Source organism: Oncorhynchus mykiss, chromosome 5, assembly GCF_013265735.2.
Source record: "Oncorhynchus mykiss isolate Arlee chromosome 5, USDA_OmykA_1.1, whole genome shotgun sequence".
Taxonomy (NCBI): Eukaryota; Metazoa; Chordata; class Actinopteri; order Salmoniformes; family Salmonidae; genus Oncorhynchus; species Oncorhynchus mykiss.
In genome coordinates this window covers 9028954-9040984 of record NC_048569.1, presented here as the reverse complement: position 1 = coordinate 9040984, position 12031 = coordinate 9028954, and positions in this window count along the sequence as shown.

Below are 12031 nucleotides of genomic sequence, written 5' to 3'. Positions count from 1 at the left end.
AACTAATTCATTTAAGATATTAGATTTTAATCAATGGACATGTTATTGTGATTAGAAGCGAATGAAATAAGGACTTTATGGAAACAATTACACATATGCTTCTAAAAACATTTTTTAAGACAACCATATCGAAAAAATACAATGTTCAGACAATGTTCACAATATTGGGCTTTCCACTCCACCCATTCCATTGGTCCCAATGCAATGCACTGTAGGGCCTATACATTACATATTGGCTTATAGAGAAAAAACGATTCTATATGCCTTTTGTTAAAGTGTGGTTGGGTGTACTCAATAGGCTCTGTAGAATCTATAGATGGTGTTTTGGGGGATACTTAGGTCTATATACCCAGCAGCAGTATATACTCCAACCATTCCATTCACTGTAATGCCTATAAATAACACATTGGCTTATAAAGAAAAAAATGAGGTAATAAAAAAAAAATATAACACTTTAGCCAATTGTATTTCTCTATAAGCCAATATGTAATTGATAGGCCCTACAGTGTGTTGGAATTGGACCAATGGAATGGGTGGAGTAGAAAGTGATGCTGGGTGTTTAGACCACAAAACCCACAAAACAAAACCCATATATAGATTCTACAGACCCTACTGAATATTCCCAACCCTACTTAGGAAAAAAAAAAAATCTGCAATCGTGCTTCGAGCATAATATCCTGTTGCCAGGAGAACAGTAATCGAAGTGACCGCTGCCTCGTGAATTTGTGTTAGTAGGTCAGTGGAGAAGTGTATTGGCGGCGTGCAGTGAGTGAAAGCCCACGCAGCCAATTGAAACCCAGCATTTTCTGTTTTGAGCCAATGATTCTTTATTCCAGTAGACATATCAAGTCTGATGCTCCTGAAGTCGCAAATCTTTTTCGGGGAACACAGTAACAATGAGATATTCATATCAATGGAAGAATTTAAAACATTGTGAATTTTGATTGATGGCCATTTTTAATATTTTAATTAGATGGAAACATTTCGAGTACAAATATGATTCTAGAAAAAAAAAACATTAATGTTAAAGATTTTTGCATTAAAGTAATCAAAGTCAACTCTTTAGTGAGCTAACATACACCACCATATATTGTACATTTATAACAATGACGTGACCCTGCAAAACAAGAGTGTCCTCTATTGACTAAAATATATCAAAACTAGATATGATGCCATATTTGATGCCATATTTAGAGGCCGTTTAAATAATTTTGGTTACAATATATATATATATATATATATATATATATATATATATATATATATATATATATATATATATATATATATATATATATATATATATATTTTTTTTTTTAATGACCATAACTTAGGCCAAGTTAATATGAATCGAATTGTGCAGTTTAGTTTCTAGGCTACTCAAGAAAAAGACTTGGAGTAATGGAACATGAGCATATAACCGTGCCTATTTATTTTACACCTGCCCTCAACAATGACTATTTACACCTGCCCTCAACAATGACTAGACTAACTTATTAACACAAGTAAGATCAGTTATCCAAATTGCTAAATTATGGGATGAAGGATGAAAAACGAATTAGTATGAGCAGTACTAATGTGTAGGTAGGGTTTACAGACTCATGCTCTTTATAAAGAAAGTGCGACATCACCTGGCGGCAAAGTCTCATGTAATTTACTGTTCAACGTATGTTTGAATAATAAACGAACTAGGCATACAATAGGACCATTGTCATTTAGGGAATTTTAATCATAACATACCGTTAACTTACATTTTATAATAGGCTTCAATAGTTTTAAGCCAAAACAGATTTTGGAAGGGCAACACAGCAGCAAAATATAAAAAAAAAGAAAAAAAGAAGAAGGTTAGAACAGTCAATGGGGATTCAATCCAAAAATCTGTGCGATTTTGACAAAATTATTTGCTTTAGGTTTTTCACCTCGGCACATAGCGACGCCAACTGATGCCTTAAATGTCCATTCTCAATAATTTCACCTGAGACGATTGTAGCAGGTGAACTTGTCATTATTTCTGGCGTCGTTGCTTCTTTTGACACTAACAGTTTACTGCAAGAGCTGGCAAAATATTGCGGCAACTTGTCTTTTTCAGGTTGAACGTTAGACCTACTTGAATTAGGCTTACTTTCTTTTTCGCAATCCCATTGTATAAATTCTTGCTCATCCATATGGCGCATAGGCCTAGTCCCATTGTAGATGCACAGTTGACCACTGTTCTTTATTTCATTGTCGTTATCTGTAGAAGCTCTGTTCAACAAATTCGTTTGTTCTTTTAGAGGTTTGTTAGCTTTGAACCTCAATTTGTGAGGTAAAAGGTACATTGTCCCACCGTCAGATGCTTCGGTGGTTGTTCTGTCATGGGCTTGTGCGCCACTTTCAGTTATTTCCGAAGAGCACGGTTCTGTACGGTGACTCTGACCGTCAGTTGAGATTACTTTATTTGCGCGGTCGAGATCCACAGGTGTGTTTCCATTTGCAAAATCTTCAATGTTGGCATCTCGTGCATGGTGCGCACGTGCATTGGAGTATTGAGCGCTTGTCCGAATCACTGAGTATGATATGCCGACATTTGGAGAGGCGCTATATCTGGATGGTGATTCAAATATATGAGAAGGATAATGTCCAACATTGCATGCAATACCAACATTTCTGTAGCACTGATAGTCATTCAAAATTGGCACAGGTGGATAAGAATCGGGTACTCCAGCTCCGGAGAAACATTCCTTGTCCGGGAAATGGAATTGGTGAGAAACATCTGAACAGTTAAGATGGGTTCTTCGACAGGTGCCAACATTGGGGAAATCTGGGTTATGGGTGAATCCAGAAGTAAATGTATTGTCCGACACATCTTTTGAAACATTAAACGTTGTGCCAAATGACACATCAGGTGGCAGCATCCAAGGAGCCGCACGAGGGACACTAGTTGAGGCCGGATGAAAACAATGTGTTGAGAAGTGTTGTTCATCAACGGGTTTATCACGACCACCGTCCACTCCAATGGCGCGATATTGGACGGCTGAAAGGGTCGCTCTTAGTTTTTCGTTCTCTCTGAGAAGTTCATTTGCTCGCCCCTCTAACAGAATCCCTTCCATTCTCCGACGCTGCCTTGACATTTTCGCTGCCTCGTTGTTTCTTTTCCTTTTGAACCAATAATTGCCATCTTTTTGCTCCTCGGGTATGAACTCTCTCTTTCTGCGCACTCGTAGTCTCCCTTTAGGACTAAAGGTCGAATTTAATCCCAAAACGGAATTTGCGTAAAGACGCACAGGGCTGCTGGTGTTGTCACCAGACTCCTGAGAAGGAGAGGACAACATGGTGGTCGTGGACATCACTTTTGGATAAAGCGATGTATCTTGGCTAGTCTGCATCCCACCTACACTTATCCATTGTTTTGCCATAAATTATGTGCGTAAATCCAACCTTTTTTCTGTGCACGGGCAACGTCCATTCTGTAGGCCACAACTTCGAGGTCCATCTATGTGCATGCCTTTTAAGTGAATTCAGAGTGACATTCGAGGATGCTGTCATTGTCAGTTGGATCAGTGAGGCACGCCTACACTTTGCAAAACCACAAGGATAAATCGAGTGAAGCTGTATCTGTTATGTTTTTACGCGCCAGCCCAGCATCGGGCAGCTCGTGCACTTTTGTTAATCACAATGCAGCATTTAACAGCGCTTGACGTTTTGAGCCGAACCAAGGCCATTACCCCCCCCCCCCCCCCCATTTCAAAAACGTAAAATGGGATGCCAGCACGGGAGAGATATCAAAACCACTCAATTTGTATGTTCACTGCAAAGATTATTATATATATTTTTAAAATATTCTTACTTTAATACGATTTTATGTTCATTGTAATGCATTTATATATTTTGTCTTTTGATGGTAAAGGTTATGTAAAAGGACCTTCTCCCCTTTTTTCTTTGGAGAACAATATCAGCAGAGGATATTTATCAACAAAATAATTCAAGTGGATATAAATAACACATACAATATATATATATATATATATATATATAGTACCCTCCGTAATTATTAGTACAGTGACGCATTTCTTCTTCTTTTGGCTCTATACTCCAGAAATTTGGATTTGAAATCAAACAATGACTAGGAGGTTAAAGAGCAGACTGTCAGCTTTAATTTGAAGGTATTTTCGTCCATATTGAGTGAACCGTTTGATGTAGTCATTGCGTGCTATGCATATGGGACCAAATACTTAACCTGTTACTACTTTAATACATATATAAGTGAATTTGTCCCAATACTCTTGGTCCCCTAAAATGGGTGTACTGTGTACAAAAAAAAAAGTGCTGTAATGTCTAAACGGTTCACCCGATATTGTAGTGAAAAAGGTATAGATTCACGCGCAGAGCGCGGCAGGTGTTTATTTCGCCTTCGCAGAAGGCAGGAATCGTGGTCACAGGCAGGCAAACAAGCAGGTGAATCAAAAACTAGGACTGAAGGCAATAACTGGTTCTCACAAACGAGATAGGAAAATGCTTAATAGAGTCAAAACGAACAATACCTCAAAGGCACAAACACAATGAACTTAATATAAGGAGCTGATGAGACCAGGTGAGTAACTAACACAGGTGAAATCAATGAACAAAAATGAAAGACAGGGCTACGTTCAAGAACACAAAGAAACAGAACACAAGGTTGACTAAGAATATAAATACTGAACCTTACAGATATGGATGAAAATACCCTCAAATTAAAGTTCTGACAGCAATTTAACCTCCTAGTCATTGCCAATTGTAGAAACAATGCTTCTCTGTCCCAATAATTATGGAGGGCACTGTATTCATTGAATTATACATATTCAGTTACACTCCCGTGGAATGATGAAAAATAATAAATAGTTTTGTTTGACTTTTATTTTCAGGTTTACTCTGATCAGTTGAAACTTAAAGGGAACATATACAGTGCATTCGAGAACGTATTCAGACCCCTTTTACATTTTGTTACATTACAGCGTTTTTCTAAAAATTATTCAATCGTCCCCCCCCCCCCCCCCCCCCCCCTGTCCACAAACAATACCCCATAATGACAAAGCAAAAATAGTTTTTTATACAGTATCAGTCAAAAGTTTGGACACACCTACTACTTCCAAGGGTTTTTCTTTATTTTTACTACTTTCTACATTGTAGAATAATAGTGAAGACATCAAAACTATGAAATAACACACATGGAATCATATAGTAACCAAAACATGTGTTAAACAAAAATATTCTTCAAAGTAGCCACAGTTTGCCGTGATGACAGCTTTGCACACTTTTGGCATTCTCTCAACCAGCTTTATGAGGTAGTCATCTGGAATGCATTTCAATTAACAGGTGTGCCTCGTTAAAAGTTCATTTGTGGAATTTCTTTCCTTCTTAATGCATTTGAGCCAATCAGTTGTGTTGTGACAAGGTAGGGTTTGGTATACAGCAGATAGCCCTATTTGGTAAAAGACCAAGTCCATATTATGGCAAGAACTGTGATGTGATGAGGTTGCACCCAGGAGCCGAGAAGAGACCAGAGGAGGAATCAGTGGTTTAGGATAAACGTAAATACTTGACTGAAAAACGATAACAGGAGGATCACAGTAACACTGGGGAAACAACAAATACTAGGTCTCGAAAACTCACTCAAGAGGTTCTCAGTGTGGTTTGAGCAGACATCAAGATGTTCTCAGTATGGTTGGAGCAGACATCAAGAGGTTCTCAGTGTGGTTGGAGCAGACATCAAGAGTCCTCAGTGTGGTTGGAGCAGACATCAAGAGGTTCTCAGTGTGGTTGGAGCAGACATCAAGAGGTTCTCAGTGTGGTTGGAGCAGACATCAAGAGGTTCTCAGCGTGGTTGGAGCAGACATCAAGAGTCCTCAGTGTGGTTGGAGCAGACATCAAGAGGTTCTCAGTGTGGTTGGAGCAGACATCAAGAGTCCTCAGTGTGGTTGGAGCAGACATCAAGAGGTTCTCAGTGTGGTTGGAGTCCATCATTACTTTAAGACATGAAGGTCAGTCAATCTGGAAAATTTCAAGAACCATCAAGCGCTATGAAGAAACTGCCTCTCATGAGGACGCCACAGGAAAGGAAGACCCAAAGTTATGCTATGCGCTTCAGCACATCACTGCCCCGTTCTGTGAGCTTGTGTGGCCTACCACTTAGCGGCTGAGCCGCTGATGCTCCTAGATGTTTCCACTTCAAAATAACAGCACTTACAGTTGACCGGGGCAGCTCTAGCAGGGCAGAAATTTGACAACTGACTTGTTGGAAAGGTGGCATCCTATTACGGTGCCATGTTGAAACTCACTGAGCTCTTCAGTCAGGCCATTCTACTGCCAATGTTTATCTGTGGAGATTGCATGGCTGTGTGCTCGATTTTTATACACCTGTCAGCAATGTGTGTGGCTGAAATAGCCGAATCCACTAATTTGAAGGGGTGTCCACATACTTTTGTATATATAGTGTACCTGCCTCCATGGATATAATGCCATTTGTGCAAATATTGCAATGTATGCCGCTGGTTTTCAGGACTCCAAACAATATGATTCTGAAGTCATATAACCCCCCTACTGGTGCAGTGAAGAAACATTGAAAACTTTGAAAAGACATAAGAACACATATACACCCCCCCCCCCCCCCCCCCCCCCCCCCCACCTCAAAATATAAAACTGCAGTGAAGGATACATTACAATTCACCCTTTGTTGATAGTGAGAATGTTTTTGTCGACCAGGGTATTATATTTGTTGAAGGGTCCATAGTAACCACTAGCCCCCAAAGTAATCCATAGTAACCACTAGGCCCCAAAGTAATCCATAGTAACCACTAGTCCCCAAAGTAATCCATAGTAACCACTAGTCCCACAAAGTAATCCATGGTAACCACTAGCCCCCAAAGTAATCCATAGTAACCACTAGCCCCCAAAGTAATCCATAGTAACCACTAGTCCCACAAAGTAATCCATGGTAACCACTAGTCCCCCAAAGTAATCCATAGTAACCACTAGTCCCCCAAAGTAATCCATAGTAACCACTAGTCCCCCAAAGTAATCCATTGTAACTACTAGTCCCCAAAGTAATCCATAGTAACCACTAGTCCCCCAAAGTAATCCATAGTAACCACTAGTCCCCCAAAGTAATCCATGGTAACCACTAGCCCCCAAAGTAATCCATAGTAACCACTAGTCCCACAAAGTAATCCATGGTAACCACTAGCCCCCAAAGTAATCCATAGTAACCACTAGTCCCCCAAAGTAATCCATAGTAACCACTAGTCCCCAAAGTAATCCATAGTAACTACTAGTCCCCCAAAGTAATCCATAGTAACTACTAGCCCCCAAAATAATCCATAGTAACTACTAGTCCCCAAAGTAATCCATAGTAACCACTAGTCCCCCAAAGTAATCCATAGTAACCACTAGTCCCCCAAAGTAATCCATAGTAACCACTAGTCCCCAAAGTAATCCATAGTAACTACTAGTCCCCCAAAGTAATCCATAGTAACTACTAGCCCCCAAAATAATCCATAGTAACTACTAGTCCCCAAAGTAATCCATAGTAACCACTAGTCCCCCAAAGTAATCCATAGTAACCACTAGTCCCCCAAAGTAATCCATAGTAACTACTAGTCCCCAAAGTAATCCATAGTAACCACTAGTCCCCCAAAGTAATCCATAGTAACCACTAGTCCCCCAAAGTAATCCATTGTAACTACTAGTCCCCAAAGTAATCCATAGTAACCACTAGTCCCCCAAAGTAATCCATAGTAACTACTAGTCCCCCAAAGTAATCCATGGTAACCACTAGTCCCCAAAGTAATCCATTGTAACCACTAGTCCCCCAAAGTAATCCATGGTAACCACTAGTCCCCCAAAGTAATCCATAGTAACTACTAGTCCCCCAAAGTAATCCATAGTAACTACTAGTCCCCAAAGTAATCCATAGTAACCACTAGTCCCCCAAAGTAATCCATTGTAACTACTAGTCCCCCAAAGTAATCCATAGTAACCACTAGTCCCCCAAAGTAATCCATAGTAACTACTAGTCCCCAAAGTAATCCATAGTAACCACTAGTCCCCCAAAGCAATCCATAGTAACCACTAGTCCCCCAAAGTAATCCATGGTAACCACTAGTCCCCAAAGTAATCCATGGTAACCACTAGTCCCCCAAAAGTAATCCATAGTAACTACTAGTCCCCCAAAGTAATCCATAGTAACTACTAGTCCCCCAAAGTAATCCATGGTAACCACTAGTCCCCCAAAAGTAATCCATAGTAACTACTAGTCCCCAAAGTAATCCATAGTAACTACTAGTCCCCCAAAGTAATCCATAGTAACTACTAGTCCCCAAAGTAATCCATAGTAACTACTAGTCCCCCAAAGTAATCCATGGTAACCACTAGTCCCCCAAAGTAATCCATAGTAACTACTAGTCCCCCAAAGTAATCCATAGTAACTACTAGTCCCCCAAAGTAATCCATGGTAACTACTAGCCCCCAAAGTAATCCATGGTAACCACTGGTCCCCAAAGTAACAGGGAATGCCACCTTCCATTCTGTAAGAGGAAACACACACACACACACAAAATCAGACTCGAAATCAAACGATACCTACCAGAGGCCTGATCCACCCAGAAAAGTGATTTTGTTGTTGATTAATGTGGCAGTTCCAGTTATATAGGTGTATCTCAAGACCGTATTGTAAACTAAGACCAGTCTACCTTTGTCTCACCTGTGTTCTCTATCTTCAGCTTCTCCACCTCAGTCTCCTGGAGTTCCACCTGGTTCTCAGTGTGGTTGGAGCAGACATCAAGAGGTTCTCAGCGTGGTCGGAGCAGACATCAAGAGATTCTCGGTGTGGTTGGAGCAGACATCAAGAGGTTCTCAGTGTGGTTAGAGCAGACATCAAGAGGTTCTCAGCGTGGTTGGAGCAGACATCAAGAGTCCTCAGTGTGGTTGGAGCAGACATCAAGAGTCCTCAGTGTGGTTGGAGCAGACATCAAGAGGTTCTCGGTGTGGTTGGAGCAGACATCAAGAGGTTCTCAGTGTGGTTGGAGCAGACATCAAGAGGTTCTCAGTGTGGTTAGAGCAGACATCAAGAGGTTCTCAGCGTGGTTGGAGCAGACATCAAGAGTCCTCAGTGTGGTTGGAGCAGACATCAAGAGTCCTCAGTGTGGTTGGAGCAGACATCAAGAGGTTCTCAGAGTGGTTGGAGCAGACATCAAGAGGTTCTTGGTGTGGTTGGAGCAGACATCAAGAGTCCTCAGCTCCAGGGCTTGGGCTGGAACCAGTGAGTTTAACCATTGATTGATTGAAGTAACAAGTAACAAAATATTGGTAGGTTATCCAATTCACCAAAAAATTGCCAAAATATTTTGTTTACTGTGTCATCACCTGCATTCTCTTCAGCTCTTCCACCTACATTCCATTCAGCTCTTCCACCTGCATTCCATTCAGCTCTTCCACCTGCATTCCACTCAGCACTTCCACCTGCATTCTCTTCAGCTCTTCCACCTGCATTCCATTCAGCTCTTCCACCTGCATTCTCTTCAGCTCTTCCACCTGCATTCCATTCAGCTCTTCCACCTGCATTCCATTCAGCTCTTCCACCTGCATTCCACTCAGCACTTCCACCTGCATTCTCTTCAGCTCTTCCACCTGCATTCCAACTTGGATGGACAAGTTGGGATGGGGGGAATGGAATGGGGAGTTGTGGAGTTGGGAGGTGATGTTTGGCTGGGGGTGAATGGGATGGGGTGTTGGGGGTGATATTGGGCAGGTTGATGATGGGATGGTGAATTGGGAGTGCTATTGGGCTGGGGGGAATGGGATGTGGAGTTGGGGGTGATGTTCGGCTGGGGTTAATGGGATGGAGAGCTGGGGGTACCATTTCCCCAGCTCCACCACCATGGTCCCCAGATCCATAACCATGTTTCTCAGTGCTCTCAGCTCAGCCCAGATGTCTGTCCGTCTGTTGACCTATATTCTGTCTCGAACTCTACACCTGGGGGTTATGGGATGGGGAGCTGGGGGGAATGGGATGGGGAGCTGGGGGGAATGGGATGGGGTGCTGGGGGGGAATGGGATGGGGACCTGGGGAGAATGGTATGGGGTGCTGGGGGGGAATGAGATGGGGAGCTGGGGTAATGGGATGGTGTGCTGAGGTGGGAATGGGATGGGGAGCTGGGGGGAATGAGATGGAGAGCTGGGGGTACCATGTCCCCAGCTCCACCACCATGGTCCCCAGTGCTCTCAGCCCAGATGTTCGGCTCGGCGGATGTCTGTCTGTTGACGTTTTGACCTCCTTTCTTGTCTCGAACTCTACACATTTAGCTTTAGTGAACTGTTCACGTTGATCTCTCGTGACCTCTACCCCAGACAGAGTGAGCAGTAGCAGAGGAACAACAAAGACTTGCATCTTCATATCACAAACACACATTTCTAATGGAACAGGAGGTAGTCTCTGAATATCTATCACCCTTATATGCACACATACATATTCAGGTGCAAATACAGTGGGGCAAAAAAGTATTTAGTCAGCCACCAATTGTGCAAGTACTCCCACTTAAAAAGATGAGAGAGGCCTGTAATTTTCATCTTAGGTACACTTCAACTATGACAGACAAAATGAGAATTTTTTTTCTCCATAAAATCACATTGTAGGATTTTTAATGAATTTATTTGCAAATTATGGTGGAAAATAAGTATTTGGTCACCTACAAACAAGCAAGATTTCTGGCTCTCACAGACCTGTGACTTCTTTTAAGAGGCTCCTCTGTCCTCCACTTGTTACCTGTATTAATGTCACCTGTTTGAACTTGTTATCAGTATAAAAGACACCTGTCCACAACCTCAAAACAGTCACACTCCAAACTCCACTATGGCCAAGACCAAAGAGCTGTCAAAGGACACCAGAAACAAAATTGTAGACCTGCACCAGGCTGGGAAGACTGAATCTGCAATAGGTAAGCAGCTTGGTTTGAAGAAATCAACTCTGGGAGCAAGTATTAGGAAATGGAAGACATACAAGACCACTGATAATCTCCCTCGATCTGGGGCTCCATGCAAGATCTCACCCCGTGGGGTCAAAATGATCACAAGAACGGTGGGCAAAAATCCCAGAACCACACGTGAATGACCTGCAGAGAGCTGGGAGTAAAGTAACAAAGCCTACCATCAGTAACACACTACGCCGCCAGGGACTCAAATCCTGCAGTGCCAGACGTGTCCCCCTGCTTCAGCCAGTACATGTCCAGGCCTGTCTGAAGTTTGCTAGAGAGCATTTGGATGATCCAGAAGAAGGTTGGGAGAATGTCATATGGTCAGATGAAACCAAACTAGAAATTTTTGGTAAAAACTCAACTCGTCGTGTTTGGAGGACAAAGAAAGTTGCATCCAAAGAACACCATACCTACTGTGAAGCATGGGGGTGCAAACATCATGCTTTGGGACTGTTTTTCTGCAAAGGGACCAGGACAACTGATCCGTGTAAAGGAAAGAATGAATAGGGACATGTATCGTGAGATTTTGAGTGAAAATCTCCTTCCATCAGCAAGGGCATTGAAGATGAAACGTGGCTGGGTCTTTCAGCATGACAATGATCCCAAACACACTGCCCGGGCAACGAAGGAGTGGCTTCGTAAGAAGCATTTCAAGGTCCTGGAGTGGCCTAGCCAGTCTCCAGATCTCAACCCCATAGAAAATCTTTGGAGGGAGTTGAAAGTCCGTGTTACAGGCCTCTCATCTTTTTAAGTGGGAGAACTTGCACAATTGGTGGCTGACTAAATACTTTTTTGCCCCACTGTAACCCACACACACACGTAGCCTGTGCAAGTGTGTGATAGTCAATCATTACCTGTGTTTGTCAACAGCTCTGCAGTGTTACAACTAGTTTGGTCTGGTTTGGTTAACAGGGTCCTCAACGGCCCTGGGACAAGTTTAAAGGGCTCTGGGCCAAAGAAGTGCGCTATATATGGAATAGGGTACCATCTTGGATGCACCGTAGGAGTTTGGAGGATCAAGTGTACATCTATATTGTAATACCACAAAC